Source organism: Cherax quadricarinatus, chromosome 93 (genome assembly GCF_038502225.1).
Source record: "Cherax quadricarinatus isolate ZL_2023a chromosome 93, ASM3850222v1, whole genome shotgun sequence".
Classification (NCBI taxonomy): domain Eukaryota; kingdom Metazoa; phylum Arthropoda; class Malacostraca; order Decapoda; family Parastacidae; genus Cherax; species Cherax quadricarinatus.
In genome coordinates, this window is record NC_091384.1 from 3,281,575 (window position 1) to 3,298,023 (window position 16,449).

Consider the following 16,449-nt stretch of genomic DNA (forward strand, 5'->3'; position numbering starts at 1 on the left):
TCATGATAATGACCATCATGATAATGACCATCATGATAATGACCATGATAATGACCATCATGATAATGACCATGATAATGACCATCATGAAAATGACCATGATAATGACCATCATGATAATGACCATGATAATGACCATCATGATAATGACCATGATAATGACCATCATGATAATGACCATCATGATAATGACCATCATGATAATGACCATGATAATGATCATCATGATAATGACCATCATGATAATGACCATGATAATGATCATCATGATAATGACCATCATGATAATGACCATGATAATGACCATCATGATAATGACCATCATGATAATGACCATCATGATAATGACCATCATGATAATGACCATGATAATGACCATCATGATAATGACCATCATGATAATGACCATCATGATAATGACCATCATGATAATGACCATGATAATGACCATCATGATAATGACCATGATAATGACCATCATGATAATGACCATCATGATAATGACCATGATAATGACCATCATGATAATGACCATCATGATAATGACCATCATGATAATGACCATCATGATAATGACCATGATAATGACCATCATGATAATGACCATGATAATGACCATCATGATAATGACCATCATGATAATGACCATCATGATAATGACCATCATGATAATGACCATGATAATGACCATCATGATAATGACCATGATAATGACCATCATGATAATGACCATCATGATAATGACCATCATGATAATGACCATGATAATGACCATCATGATAATGACCATCATGATAATGACCATGATAATGACATCATAATAATGACTATCATGATAATGACCATCATGATAATGATCATCATGATAATGACCATCATGATAATGACCATGATAATGATCATCATGATAATGATCATCATGATAATGACCATCATGATAATGACCATGATAATGATCATCATGATAATGACCATCATGATAATGATCATCATGATAATGACCATCATGATAATGACCATGATAATGATCATCATGATAATGACCATCATGATAATGACTATCATGATAATGACCATCATGATAATGACCATCATGATAATGACCATGATAATGACCATCATGATAATGACCATCATGATAATGACCATGATAATGACCATCATGATAATGACCATCATGATAATGACCATCATGATAATGACCATGATAATGACCATCATGATAATGACCATGATAATGACCATCATGATAATGACCATCATGATAATGACCATCATGATAATGACCATGATAATGACCATCATGATAATGACCATGATAATGACCATCATGATAATGACCATCATGATAATGACCATCATGATAATGACCATCATGATAATGACCATCATGATAATGACCATCATGATAATGACCATGATAATGACCATCATGATAATGACCATCATGATAATGACCATCATGATAATGACCATGATAATGACCATGATAATGACCATCATGATAATGACCATGATAATGACTATCATGATAATGACCATCATGATAATGACCATGATAATGATCACCATGATAATGACCATGATAATGACCATCATGATAATGACCATGATAATGACCATCATGATAATGACCATCATGATAATGACCATCATGATAATGACCATGATAATGACCATCATGATAATGACCATCATGATAATGACCATGATAATGACCATCATGATAATGATCATCAAGATAATGACCATGATAATGACCATCATGATAATGACCATCACGATAATGACCATGATAATGACCATCATGATAATGACTATCATGATAATGACCATCATGATAATGATCATCATGATAATGACTAGCATGATAATGACCATCATGATAATGATCATCATGATAATGACCATCATGATAATGACCATGATAATGATCATCATGATAATGATCATCATGATAATGACCATCATGATAATGACCATGATAATGATCATCATGATAATGACCATCATGATAATGTTCATCATGATAATGACCATCATGATAATGATCATCATGATAATGACCATCAAGATAATGACCATGATAATGACCATCATGATAATGATCATCATGATAATGACCATCATGATAATGACCATGATAATGATCATCATGATAATGACCATCATGATAATGACTATCATGATAATGACCATCATGATAATGACCATCATGATAATGACCATGATAATGACCATCATGATAATGACCATCATGATAATGACCATCATGATAATGACCATCATGATAATGACCATGATAATGACTATCATGATAATGACCATGATAATGACCATCATGATAATGACCATGATAATGACCATCATGATAATGACCATCATGATAATGATCATCATGATAATGACCATCATGATAATGACCATGATAATGACTATCATGATAATGACCATCATGATAATGACCATGATAATGACCATCATGATAATGACTATCATGATAATGACCATCATGATAATGACCATGATAATGACCATCATGATAATGACCATGATAATGACCATCATGATAATGACCATCATGATAATGACCATCATGATAATGACCATGATAATGACCATCATGATAATGACCATGATAATGATCACCATGATGATGACCATGATAATGACCATCATGATAATGACCATGATAATGACCATCATGATAATGACCATCATGATAATGACCATCATGATAATGACCATGATAATGACCATCATGATAATGACCATGATAATGACCATCATGATAATGACCATGATAATGACTATCATGATAATGACCATCATGATAATGACCATCATGATAATGACCATGATAATGACCATCATGATAACGACCATGATAATGACCATCATGATAATGACCATCATGATAATGACCATCATGATAAAGACCATGATAATGACCGTCATGATAATGACCATGATAATGACCATCATGATAATGACCATGATAATGACCATCATGATAATGACCATGATAATGACCATCATGATAATGACCATGATAATGACCATCATGATAATGACCATCATGATAATGACTATCATGATAATGACCATCATGATAGTGACCATCATGATAATGACCATCATGATAATGACCATGATAATGACCATCATGATAATGACCATGATAATGACCATCATGATAATGACCATGATAATGACTATCATGATAATGACCATCATGATAATGATTATCATGATAATGACGATGATAATGACCATCATGATAATGACCATCATGATAATGACTATCATGATAATGACCATGATAATGACCATCATGAAAATGACCATGATAATGACCATCATGATAATGACCATGATGATGACCATCATGATAATGACCATGATAATGACCATCATGATAATGACCATGATAATGACCATCATGATAATGACCATCATGATAATGATTATCATGATAATGACCATGATAATGACCATCATGATAATGACCATCATGATAATGACTATCATGATAATGACCATGATAATGACCATCATGATAATGACCATCATGATAATGACTATCATGATAATGACCATGATAATGACCATCATGATAATGACCATCATGATAATGACTATCATGATAATGACCATGATAATGACCATCATGATAATGACCGTGATAATGACCATCATGATAATGACCATGATAATGACCATCATGATAATGACCATGATAATGACCATCATGATAATGACCATGATAATGACCATCATGATAATGACCATGATAATGACCATCATGATAATGACCATGATAATGACCATCATGATAATGACCATGATAATGACCATCATGATAATGACCATGATAATGACCATCATGATAATGACCATGATAATGACCATCATGATAATGACCATCATGATAATGACTATCATGATAATGACCATGATAATGACCATCATGATAATGACCATCATGATAATGACTATCATGATAATGACCATGATAATGACCATCATGATAATGACCATCATGATAATGACTATCATGATAATGACCATGATAATGACCATCATGATAATGACCATCATGATAATGACTATCATGATAATGACCATGATAATGACCATCATGATAATGACCATCATGATAATGACTATCATGATAATGACCATGATAATGACCATCATGATAATGACCATCATGATAATGACTATCATGATAATGACCATGATAATGACCATCATGATAATGACCATCATGATAATGACCATCATGATAATGACTATGTAGATCTCAGTGTATATACACTGAGAAGTGTATATAGATCTCAGTGTATATACACTGTGTATATACACTGAGAAGTGTATATAGATCTCAGTGTATATACACTGTGTATATACACTGAGAAGTGTATATAGATCTCAGTGTATATACACTATGTATATACACCGAGAAGTGTATATAGATCTCAGTGTATATACACTGTGTATATACACTGAGAAGTGTATATAGATCTCTGTGTATATACACTGTGTATATACACTGAGAAGTGTATATAGATCTCAGTGTATATACACTGTGTATATACACTGAGAAGTGTATATAGATCTCAGTGTATATACACTGTTTATATACACTGAGAAGTGTATATAGATCTCAGTGTATATATACTGTGTATATACACTGAGAAGTGTATATAGATCTCAGTGTATATACACTGTGTATATACACTGAGAAGTGTATATAGATCTCTGTGTATATACACTGTGTATATACACTGAGAAGTGTATATAGATCTCAGTGTATATACACTGTGTATATACACTGAGAAGTGTATATAGATCTCAGTGTATATACACTATGTATATACACTATGTATATACACTAGAATTCTTAACCAAAAACAAATAAAAATTTGAAATTTATCGGATTTTCTCTTTTCGTTCTTTACCGCTCAAAGGAAAATCCCACTCAGCGTTACGCCGAGCGAAACGTTGCCACAATTTGCAACGTTTCTTCCCTTGGCTACACATCCTTCAGTAGGAAGCTGGGATCCTGAAGGAGTAAGCAGTAGGACGCCAGGGAGGAGAGACGTTAGTTTTTACAAGGGAATTCCTGTCCGACATCGAGGCTCCTTTTTCTTCGGGGGATGGAGTTCGAAGCGTCAAAGATAATGGCTTCGAATACCTTCCTGGAGCAGGAATTTCGACCCCTGACTTATATCACCTACGCAGGGGGCCCTAACGAAGCCGTGCTTACCTGAGGCACACCAGCTCCTAGCTAGGGAAAACGTAGGGGCTAAAATTGGAGTTGGCCTCTTTGGGGCTTGAGACCTTCTGGATGAACCAGAGGGCCGAAGTTCATCAAAGAGTCGGGACATTGTGGCGGATGGAGTCACGGGCGCTGGATGCTTGTGTCCCTGGATATGTGTCCTGGCCGGATGCTTGTGTCACCGGCTATGTGTCCTGGTCGCCCGGCTCCAATCTTCCCTTATTACTGCCCTCAATGGCGAACCTGATTAATTTTTGGGGAAGGGAGAGACTGGTCATTCTCTTACTGTTGGGGATGATGGTGCTGTTGTTGCTGCTACTGTTGTTGCTGCTACTGTTGTTGCTGCTGTAGCTACAGCTACTGTTGTTGCTGCTGTAGCTACAGCTACTGTTGTTGCTGCTGTAGCTACAGCTACTGTTGTTGCTGCTGTAGCTACAGCTACTGTTGTTGCTGCTGTAGCTACAGCTACTGTTGTTGCTGCTGTAGCTACAGCTACTGTTGTTGCTGCTACTGTTGTTGCTGCTGCTGGTGTTGTTGCTATTGTTGTTGCTGTTGTTGCTGTTGTTGTTACTGTTGTTGTTGCTGCTGCTGTTGTTGCTGTTGTTGTTGCTGTTGTTGTTGTTGTTATTGCTACTGTTGTTGTTGGTGCTGCTGTTGCTGCTGTTGTTGTTGCTGTTGTTGCTGCTGTTGTTGTTGTTGTTGCTGTTGTTACTATTGTTGTTGCTGCTGTTGTTGCTGCTGCTGCTGTTGTTGCTGTTGCTGCTGTTGTTGCTGCTGTTGTTGCTGTTGTTGTTGCTGCTGTTGTTGCTGCTGTTGTTGCTGTTGTTACTGTTATTGCTGCTGTTATTGATGCTGCTGTTGTTGATTCTGTTGTTTCTGTTACTGATGAGAGATACATATGTCAGTGTATATACACTGAGAGGTATATATAAATATATATATAAATAATATATATATATATATATATATATATATATATATATATATATATATATATATATATATATATATATATATATATATATATATATATATATATATATATATATATAAAGAAAATGCCGTAATACGGATTATTATAGAGAAAAATCTGTTGAGAAGAGGAAAATCCCTTAGGGACTCTGAAATCTGCTGGAGGAAACGGAGAAATGAAGAAATATTTGAGTATTAGTGGAGTAATGTGTCTCTTGTAGGCAGGTGAGAGACTTCTGTGTCTCTCTGTGTCTCTCTGTGTCTCTCTGTGTCTCTCTGTGTTTCTCTGTCTCTTTGTGTCTCTCTGTGTTTCTCTGTGTCTCTCTGTGTCTCTCTGTGTTTCTCTGTGTCTCTCTGTGTCTGTGTTTCTCTGTGTTTCTCTGTGTCTCTCTGTGTCTGTGTTTCTCTGTGTTTCTCTGTGTCTCTCTGTGTCTCTCTGTGTTTCTCTGTGTCTCTCTGTGTCTCTCTGTGTTTCTCTGTCTCTTTGTGTCTCTCTGTGTTTGTCTGTGTCTCTCTGTGTCTCTCTGTGTCTCTCTGTGTCTCTCCCTGTGTCTCTCTGTGTCTCTCTGTGTCTCTCTGTGTCTCTCTGTGTCTCTCTGTGTCTCTCTGTGTCTCTCTGTGTCTCTCTGTGTCTCTCTGTGTCTCTCTGTGTCTCTCTGTGTCTCTCTGTGTCTCTCTGTGTCTCTGTGTCTCTCTGTGTCTCTCTGTGTCTCTCTGTGTCTCTCCCTGTGTCTCTCTGTGTCTCTCCGTGTCTCTCCCTGTGTCTCTCTGTGTCTCTCCCTGTGTCTCTCTGTGTCTCTCTGTGTTTCTCTGTCTCTTTGTGTCTCTCTGTGTTTCTCTGTGTCTCTCTCTGTCTCTGTGTGTCTCCTCTGTCTATGTTTCTTATAGGCAGGTGAGAGACTTCTGTATCTCTCTGTGTCTTCCGTGTGTGTGTGTGTGTGTGTGTGTGTGTGTGTGTGTGTGTGTGTGTGTGTGTGTGTGTGTGTGCGTGTGTGTGTGTGTGTGTATGTGTATGTGTGTCTGTCTTTGTCTCTGTACATGTCTCTGTCTATATCTCAGTGTCTGTGTCTCTCCCTCACCTCGTCAAGGATAAACAAGTCTCTGGTAACACTATAATCTATGGCTGGAGGCGAACACAGACCTCAGCAACACGTTATTTGTGTTGTAGCGTCGCAAAACACACGTTCTCGCTACCCTACAACACACCTCGCTTAATAGCCCCATCTGGGGACCCTAATAACCGAATCCCCCATCGTAGAAAGATAGAAGGAAGTCCATTGGCGAAATGTACAGAGTGAAACGTGTCCCAAACAACCGGAATTTCCACTACAGGTGGATTATCCGAACCGCCAGACCATATATCAAGGGGGTACAAGGGAAAGAGACCCTTGTGTGTCAGGTGTTAAGGGCTATCTAAAGTCATCCAGGCTGACTGCTTGTTAGGGAGGCATCGCCCTTATTGGCCCTGGATGGAAGGGTGGGATTGGTGTGGCCGGCCCAGGAGCCGCGTTCATTCCCATCTGTACGAAAGAATTGGTTTATTGTGAGATGTGGTAGACCCTGACGGGCCAGCCAGCCAGCCAGCCAGCCAGCCAGCCAGCCAGCCAGCCAGCCAGTCAGCCAGCCAGCCAGCCAGCCAGCCAGCCAGCCAGCCAGAAAGCCAGACAGTCAGCCAGCCAGCCAGCCAGCCAGAAAGCTAGACAGCCAGCCAGCCAGCCAGCCAGCTAGCCAGCCAGCCAGCCAGCTAGCCAGCCAGCCAGCCAGCCAGCCAGCCAGCCAGCCAGCTAGCCAGCCAGCCAGCCAGCCAGCCAACCAGCCAGCCATTCAGCCAGCCAGCTAGCCAGCCAGCCAGCTAGATAGCCAGCCAGCCAGCCAGCCAGCCAGCCAGCCAGCCAGCCAGCCAGCCAACCAGCCAGCCAGCCAGCCAGCCAGCTAGCCAGCCAGCCAGCCAGCCAGCCAACCAGCCAGCCATTCAGCCAGCCAGCTAGCCAGCCAGCCAGCCAGCCAGCCAGACAGCCAGCCAGCCAGCCAGCCAGCCAGCCAGACAGCCAGCCAGCCAGCCAGCCAGCCAGCCAGCCAGCCAGCCAGCCAGCCAGCCAGCAGGTAGTTGAAATTGACGACTACCACAGTGGAGTGAAAGAGAGAGATGGGGTGATATGTCTCTGTGCGTCTGTCTGTCTGTCCATCTCTCTCTCTCTCTCTCTCTCTCTCTCTCTCTCTCTCTCTCTCTCTCTCTCTCTCTCTCTCTCTCTCTCTCTCTCTCTCTCTCTCTCTCTCTCTCTCTCTCTCTCTCTCTCGTGCTTGTCTTTGTATGCCTGTCTCTCTCTCACTCCCCTCTCTTTCTCAATTATCTGACTCCTCGCTCACACCAAAATAAAGCTAACTCACACCATCACGTCATCTATCGTCACAATAGATCACAAACTATTGGACATTACAAAGTCTGATCAACCAGGCGCTGGATCTCATTCAGTTCCTGGTTGAAAATCCTCTTGTGGTTGACACTGTTCTGCTAGGTGGGAATATTCCTGTTTGGTGGGAATATTCCTGTTTGGTGGGAATATTCCTGTTTGGTGGGAATATTCCTGTTTGGTGGGAATATTCCTGTTTGGTGGGAATATTCCTGTTAGGTGGGAATATTCCTGTTTGGTGGGAATATTCCTGTTAGGTGTGAATATTCCTGTTTGGTGGGAATATTCCTATTAGGTGGGAATATTCCTGTTTGGTGGGAATATTCCTGTTAGGTGTGAATATTCCTGTTTGGTGGGAATATTCCTGTTAGGTGGGAATATTCCTGTTTGGTGGGAATATTCCTGTTTGGTGGGAATATTCCTGTTAGGTGTGAATATTCCTGTTTGGTGGGAATATTCCTGTTAGGTGGGAATATTCCTGTTTGGTGGGAATATTCCTGTTAGGTGGGAATATTCCTGTTTGGTGGGAATATTCCTGTTTGGTGGGAAGATTCCTGTTTGGTGGGAATATTCCTGTTTGGTGGGAAGATTCCTGATTGGTGGGAATATTCCTGTTTGGTGGGAATATTCCTGTTAGGTGGGAATATTCCTGTTTGGTGGGAATATTCCTGTTAGGTGGGAATGTTCCTGTTTGGTGGGAAGATTCCTGTTTGGTGGGAATATTCCTGTTTGGTGGGAAGATTCCTGTTTGGAGGGAATATTCCTGTTTGGTGGGAATATTCTTGTTTGGTGGGAAGATTCCTGTTTGGTGGGAATATTCCTGTTTGGTGGGAAGATTCCTGTTTGGAGGGAATATTCCTGTTTGGTGGGAATATTCCTGTTTGGTGGGAATATTCCTGTTTGGTGGGAAAATTCCTGTTTGGTGGGAATATTCCTGTTTGGTGGGAATATTCCTGTTAGGTGGGAATATTCCTGTTTGGTGGGAATATTCCTGTTAGGTGGGAATATTCCTGTTAGGTGGGAAGATTCCTGTTTGGTGGGAATATTCCCGTTTGGTGGGAAGATTCCTGTTTGGTGGGAATATTCCTGTTTGGTGGGAAAAATCCTGTTTGGTGGGAATATTCCTGTTTGGTGGGAATATTCCTGTTTGGTGGGAAGATTCCTGTTTGGTGGGAAGATTCCTGTTTGGTGGGAATATTCCTGTTTGGTGGGAATATTCCTGTTTGGTGGGAATATTCCTGTTTGGAGGGAATATTCCTGTTTGGAGGGAATATTTCTGTTTGGTGGGAATATTCCTGTTTGGAGGGAATATTCCTGTTCGGAGGGAATATTCCTGTTTGGAGGGAATATTCCTGTTTGGTGGGAATTTTCCTGTTTGGTAGGAACATTCCTGTTTGGAGGGAATATTTCTGTTAGGTGGGAATATTCCTGTTTGGAGGGAAGATTCCTGTTTGGTGGGAATATTCCTGTTTGGTGGGAATATTCCTGTTTGGAGGGAATATTCCTGTTAGGTGGGAATATTCCTGTTTGGAGGTAATATTCCTGTTTGGTGGGAATATTCCTGTTTGGTGGGAATATTCCTGTTTGGTGGGAATATTCCTGTTTGGAGGGAATATTCCTGTTTGGTGAGAATATTCCTGTTTGGTGGGAATATTCCTGTTTAGTGTGAATATTCCTGTTTGGTGGGAATATTCCTGTTTGGAGGGAATATTCCTGTTAGGTGGGAATATTTCTGTTTGGAGGGAATATTCCTGTTAGGTGAGAATATTCCTGTTTGGAGGGAATATTCCTGTTTGGTGGGAATATTCCTGTTTGGTGGGAATATTCCTCTTTTGTGGGAATATTCCTGTTTGGTGGGAATATTCCTGTTTGGTGGGAATGTTCCTGTTTGTTGAGAATATTCCTGTTTGGTGGGAATATTCCTGTTTGGTGGGAATATTCCTGTTTGGTGGGAATATTCCTGTTAGGTGGGAATATTCCTGTTTGGTGGGAATATTCCTGTTAGGTGGGAATATTCCTGTTTGGTGGGAATATTCCTGTTAGATGGGAATATTCCTGTTAGGTGGGAAGATTCCAGTTTGGTGGGAAGATTCCTGTTTGGTGGGAATATTCCTGTTTGGTGGGAATATTCCTGTTTGGTGGGAATATTCCTGTTTGGTGGGAATATTCCTGTTTGGTGGGAATTACCTGGAGTTTACCTGGAGAGAGTTCCGGGGGTCAACGCCCCCGCGGCCCGGTCTGTGACCAGGCCTCCTGGTGGATCAGAGCCTGATCAACCAGGCTGTTGCTGCTGGCTGCACGCAAACCAACGTACGAGCCACAGCCCGGCTGGTCAGGAACCGACTTTAGGTGCTTGTCCAGTGCCAGCTTGAAGACTGCCAGGGGTCTGTTGGTAATCCCCCTTATGTATGCTGGGAGGCAGTTGAACAGTCTCGGGCCCCTGACACTTATTGTATGGTCTCTTAACGTGCTAGTGACACCCCTGCTTTTCATTGGGGGGATGTTGCATCGTCTGCCAAGTCTTTTGCTTTCGTAGTGAGTGATTTTCGTGTGCAAGTTCGGTACTAGTCCCTCTAGGATTTTCCAGGTGTATATAATCATGTATCTCTCCCTCCTGCGTTCCAGGGAATACAGGTTTAGAAACCTCAAGCGCTCCCAGTAATTGAGGTGTTTTATCTCCGTTATGTGCGCCGTGAAGGTTCTCTGTACATTTTCTAGGTCAGCAATTTCACCTGCCTTGAAAGGTGCTGTTAGTGTGCAGCAATATTCCAGCCTAGATAGAACAAGTGACCTGAAGAGTGTCATCATGGGCTTGGCCTCCCTAGTTTTGAAGGTTCTCATTATCCATCCTGTCATTTTTCTAGCAGATGCGATTGATACAATGTTATGGTCCTTGAAGTTGAGATCCTCCGACATAATCACTCCCAGGTCTTTGACGTTGGTGTTTCGCTCTATTTTGTGGCCAGAATTTGTTTTGTACTCTGATGAAGATTTAATTTCCTCATGTTTACCATATCTGAGTAATTGAAATTTCTCATCGTTGAACTTCATATTGTTTTCTGCAGCCCACTGAAAGATTTGGTTGATGTCTGCCTGGAGCTTTGCAGTGTCTGCAATGTCTGCCTGGAGCCTTGCAGTGTCTGCAATGTCTGCTTGGAGCCTTGCAGTGTCTGCAATGTCTACCTGGAGCCTTGCAGTGTCTGCAATGTTTGCCTGGAGCCTTGGAGTGTCTGCAATGTCTGCCTGGAGCCTTGCAGTGTCTGCAATGTCTGCCTGGAGCCTTGCAGTGTCTGCAATGTTTGCCTGGAGCCTTGCAGTGTCTGCAATGTTTGCCTGGAGCCTTGGAGTGTCTGCAATGTCTGCCTGGAGCCTTGCAGTGTCTGCAATGTCTGCCTGGAGCCTTGCAGTGTCTGCAATGTTTGCCTGGAGCCTTGGAGTGTCTGCAATGTCTGCCTGGAGCCTTGCAGTGTCTGCAATGTTTGCCTGGAGCCTTGCAGTGTCTGCAATGTCTGCCTGGAGCCTTGCAGTGTCTGCAATGTCTGCCTGGAGCCTTGCAGTGTCTTGAATGTTTGCCTGGAGCCTTGGAGTGTCTGCAATGTCTGCCTGGAGCCTTGGAGTGTCTGCAATGTCTGCCTGGAGCCTTGCAGTGTCTGCAATGTCTGCCTGGAGCCTTGCAGTGTCTGCAATGTTTGCCTGGAGCCTTGCAGTGTCTGCAATGTTTGCCTGGAGCCTTGCAGTGTCTGCAATGTCTGCCTGGAGCCTTGCAGTGTCTGCAATGTCTGCCTGGAGCCTTGCAGTGTCTGCAATGTCTACCTGGAGCCTTGCAGTGTCTGCAATGTTTGCCTGGAGCCTTGTAGTGTCTGCAATGTCTGCCTGGAGCCTTGAAGTGTCTGCAATGTCTGCCTGGAGCCTTGCAGTGTCTGCAATGTCTGCCTGGAGCCTTGCAGTGTCTGCAATGTCTACCTGGAGCCTTGCAGTGTCTGCAATGTTTGCCTGGAGCCTTGTAGTGTCTGCAATGGAAGACACTGTCATGCAGATTCGGGTGTCATCTGCAAAGGAAGACACGGTGCTGTGGCTGACATCCTTGTCTATGTCGGATATGAGGATGAGGAACAAGATGGGAGCGAGTACAGTGCCTTGTGGAACACTGGGAGCCAGTACAGTGCCTTGTGGAACACTGGGAGCCAGTACAGTGCCTTGTGGAACACTGGGAGCCAGTACAGTGCCTTGTGGAACACTGGGAGCCAGTACAGTGCCTTGTGGAACACTGGGAGCCAGTACAGTGCCTTGTGGAACACTGGGAGCCAGTACAGTGCCTTGTGGAACACTGAGAGCCAGTACAGTGCCTTGTGGAACACTGGGAGCCAGTACAGTGCCTTGTGGAACACTGGGAGCCAGTACAGTGCCTTGTGGAACACTGAGAGCCAGTACAGTGCCTTGTGGAACACTGAGAGCCAGTACAGTGCCTTGTGGAACAGAGCTTTTCACCGTAGCTGCATCGGACTTTACTCTGTTGACGACTACTCTCTGTGTTCTGTTTGTGAGGAAATTATAGATCCATCGACCGACTTTTCCTGTTATTCCTTTAGCACGCATTTTGTGCGTGGGAATATTCCTGTTTGGTGGGAATATTCCTGTTTGGTGGGAAGATTCCTGTTTGGTGGGAATATTCCTGTTTGGTGGGAATATTCCTGTTTGGTGGGAAGATTCCTGTTTGGTGGGAATATTCCTGTTTGGTGGGAATATTCCTGTTTGGTGGGAATATTCCTGTTTGGTGGGAAGATTCCTGTTTGGTGGGAAGATTCCTGTTTGGTGGGAATATTCCTGTTTGGTGGGAATATTCCTGTTAGGTGGGAATATTCCTGTTTGGAGGGAATATTCCTGTTTGGTGGGAATATTCCTGTTTGGTGGGAATATTCCTGTTTGGTGGGAATATTCCTGTTTGGTGGGAAGATTCCTGTTTGGTGGGAATATTCCTGTTTGGTGGGAATATTCCTGTTTGGTGAGAAGATTCCTGTTTGGTGGGAATATTCCTGTTTGGTGCGAATATTCCTGTTTGGTGGAAATATTCCTGTTAGGTGGGAATATTCCTGTTTGGTGGTAATATTCCTGTTGGGTGGGAATATTCTAGTTTGTGGGAATATTCCTATATGTTGGAGTGTTCCTCTTTGGTGGGAATATTCCTGTTTGCTGGGAATATTCTAGAGTGCTGGGAATATTCATGTTTGCTAGGAATATCCCTGTTTGTTGGGAATATTCCCGTTTACTGGGAATATTCCAGATATTCCTGTTTGCTGGGAATATTCCAGATATTTTTGTTTGTTGGGAATATTCCAGATATTCTTGTTTGCTGGGAATATTCCGGATTGCTGGGAATATTCCAGATTGCTGGGAATATTCCAGATTGCTTGGAATATTCTAGATTGCTGGGAATATTCCAGACTGCTGGGAATATTCTTGATTGGTGAGAATATTCCAGATTGCTGGGAATATTCCAGATTGCTGGGAATATTCCAGATTGCTGGAAATATTCTAGATTGCTGGGAATATTCCAGATTGTTGGGAATATTCCAGATTGCTGGGAATATTTTAGATTGCTGGGAATATTCCAGATTGCTGGGAATATTCCAGATTGCTGGGAATATTCCAGATTGCTGGGAATATTCCAAATTGCTGGGAATATTCTAGATTGATAGAAATATTCCAGATTTCTAGGAATATTCCAGATTGCTGGGAATATTCTAGTTTGCTAGGAATATTCCAGATTGCTGGGAATATTTCAGATTTCTAGGAATATTCCAGATTGCTGGGAATATTCTAGATTGCTAGGAATATTCCAGATTACTGGGAATATTCCAGATTTCTAGGAATATTCCAGATTACTGGGAATATTCCAGATTTCTAGGAATATTCCAGATTACTGGGAATATTCCAGATTTCTAGGAATATTCCAGATTACTGGGAATATTCCAGATTTCTAGGAATATTCCAGATTACTGGGAATATTCCAGATCCTATTTCTGTCATTTATTCTGTGTGTTTGATTTCTAAACCTGGAAGGCAGCTCACACCTGAAGGATCCGGGATCGATCCTGGGGCGAGTGAGAAGTTACCTTACATCTGCTGTCACTGTTCACCTAGCAGTAAGTAGGTACCTGGGTGTTAGTCACCTTACACCTGCTGTCACTGTTCACCTAGCAGTAAGTAGGTACCTGGGTGTTAGTCACCTTACACCTGCTGTCACTGTTCACCTAGCAGTAAGTAGGTACCTGGGTGTTAGTCACCTTACACCTGCTGTCACTGTTCACCTAGCAGTAAGTAGGTACCTGGGTGTTAGTCACCTTACACCTGCTGTCACTCTTCACCTAGCAGTAAGTAGGTACCTGGGTGTTAGTCACCTTACACCTGCTGTCACTGTTCACCTAGCAGTAAGTAGGTACCTGGGTGTTAGTCACCTTACACCTGCTGTCACTGTTCACCTAGCAGTAAGTAGGTACCTGGGTGTTAGTCACCTTACACCTGCTGTCACTGTTCACCTAGCAGTAAGTAGGTACCTGGGTGTTAGTCACCTTACACCTGCTGTCCCTGTTCACTGTACATAACACACACACACACACACACACACACACACACACACACACACACACCAGGAGGGCCAGGAGCTAGGACTCGACCCCTGCAACCTCTACTAGTCTCACCCTCCTACATTCCTTCAGTCCCACCTTCCCTCCCACCTTCCCTCCCACCTACCCTCCCACCTTCCCTCCCACCTTCCCTCCCACCTACCCTCCCACCTTCCCTCCCACCTTCCCTCCCACCTACCCTCCCACCTTCCCTCCAACTTACCTTCCCACCTACCCTCCCACCTACCCTCCCAGCTTCGTTCCCACCTTCCCTCCAACCTACCCTCCTACCTTCCATCCCACCTTCCCTCCTTTATTCCCTCTCACCTTTCCTCCCACCTTCCCTCCCACCTACCCTCCCACCTACCCTCTCACCTACCCTCCCACCTACCCTCCCACCTACCCTCTCACCTTCCCTCCCATCTACCCTCCCACCTTCCATCCCACCTTCCCTCCCACCTACCCTCCCACCCTCCCTCCCACCTACCCTCCCACCTTCCCTTCCACCTTCCCTCCCCTTCCTTCCCACCTTCCTTTCCACCTTCCTTCCCACCTCCCTTCCACCTTCCTTCCCACCTTCCTTCCCACCTTCATTCCTTCCACCTTCCTTCCCACCTACCTTCAGTCCTTCCTTCCCACCTACCCTCCCACCTTCCCTCCCACCTACTCCCCACCTACCCTCCCACATTCCCTCCCACCTTCCCTCCCACCTACCCTCCCACCTACCCTCTGACCTTCCCTCCCACCTACCCTCCCACCCACCCTCTCACCTTCCTCCCTCCTACCCTCCCATCTACCCTCCCACCTTCCCTCCCACCTACCCTCCCTCCTTCCCTCCCACCTTCCCTCCCATCTACCCTCCCACCTTCCTTCCCACCTTCCCTCCCACCTACCCTCCCACCCTCCCTCCCACCTACCCTCCCACCTTCCCTCCCTCCTACCCTCCCACCTTCCCTCCACCTACCCTCCCACCTACCCTCTCACCTTCCCTCCCACCTACCCTCCCACCTTCCCTCCCACCTACCCTCCCACCTTCCCTCCCACCTTCCCTCCCACCTACCCTCCCACCTTCCCTCCCTCCTACCCTCCCACCTTCCCTCCAACCTACCCTCCCACCTACCCTCCCACCTACCCTCCCACCTACCCTCCCATCTACCCT